The sequence below is a fragment of the Microtus oregoni genome, unplaced genomic scaffold, assembly GCF_018167655.1.
Source record: "Microtus oregoni isolate MIOR12 unplaced genomic scaffold, Mior012 000016F_ref0000370, whole genome shotgun sequence".
NCBI lineage: Eukaryota > Metazoa > Chordata > Mammalia > Rodentia > Cricetidae > Microtus > Microtus oregoni.
Genome location: NW_024543075.1, coordinates 23,108,961 through 23,110,362, shown reverse-complemented (window position 1 = coordinate 23,110,362; position 1,402 = coordinate 23,108,961).

The window sequence follows — 1,402 nt, the reverse complement described above, 5'->3', positions numbered from 1 at the left end:
GGCTCAGTGGTTAAGAGCATCGCCTGCTCTTCCAAAGGTCCTGAGTTCAATTCCCAGCAACCACATGGTGGCTCACAACCATCTGTATGAGGTCTGGTGCCCTCTTCTGGCCTGGAGACATACACGCAAACAGAATATTGTATACATAATAAATAAATAAATAAATAAATATTTAAAAAAAAGTGAGCTGACTTAAAAGAAAGCCACAAATGAGAGAACAAAGCAAAGCAAGATGCTCTAGCTGCAGAAGCCAAGAGAGTAGAAACCTCTGGGTGCATGGGGGGCGCAGAAGAGCTCAGAGGCACCGAGGCATGTGGACCCCGGCTGGTGAACGGCTGCTTGCCACCCCGAATGGCATCACATACAGGTGTAGGCTTTCCTGCCAAACCACATATAAATCTTCTACACATTCTTCTACAGAGTGTGAATTTGCACGATTTAAAAGGTCTTAGGGATCAGGAGATAGCCCAGTCTATAAACCACTTACCTTATAAGTGTGAGAACTTAAGTTGAACCCCCAGAACCCATGTAAAAAGACATGCTTATAACCCCAGCTCCGGGGAGGCAGAGACAGGCAGATCCCTGGGGCTCACTAACCAGTCAAGCTAGTGAGAGACCCTGTCTCAAAAAACAAGGTGAATGGTGCTAACGGAATGACACCCAAAGTTGGTGCTCTGGCCTCAGGTGTGCATAAGCATGTATACATGTACATGTATGTATACCAGTACATACCTGCAGACACCACACACACATACCACAATCCACAACACACACATCTCAGAAAAGAAAGAAAAGTATGTGGATGGTAAGGCAGGCAATATATGAGTCCTAAAAGCAGCCAGACACCCCTAAAAACAGCTGGCATTCAACAAAATGCCCTGAGATCAAACACCCCCTGCTTTGTCCCCTCCTCCTCCAGAGAAACTGTTCTGAGAAACAGTTGTGCAGCCATCCTCTGTGTAGCCATCCTCTGGGCCCTGGGAACATCTTCTGTCTGTCCCAACTCTGGCTCACACAGCCTCCAGTCCATCCCAGCAAACTGAGAAACTATCCCAGCCCCTTCTGTCCTTAGGCAGAGCCAGCCCGGGGTGGAGAAAGCCTGGCTCAGCAGGATTCCTGACACACGGGCTGTAATTGCTGGCTACCCAGCTAAAGGAGCCTCATTGTGTCCAGCCGGAATCAAGAAGCAGGAAGAGCAGGTGAAACCGCTCCAGTTGTTACTTTGTTCCTCTCCCTCCTTCTGGGACATTCCCGAGGGATCTTCCCAACCTCCTCTCCTCATATCGCCAGCCAAACCAGCTAAGGGCTTGTCTGAAAAACTCTGCTACCCAGCAGCTGTTTGTGAACTGCCTGCCTGGACTCAGGGAGTCAGCAGCCACCTTTTGCTCTTTTTAATAACATT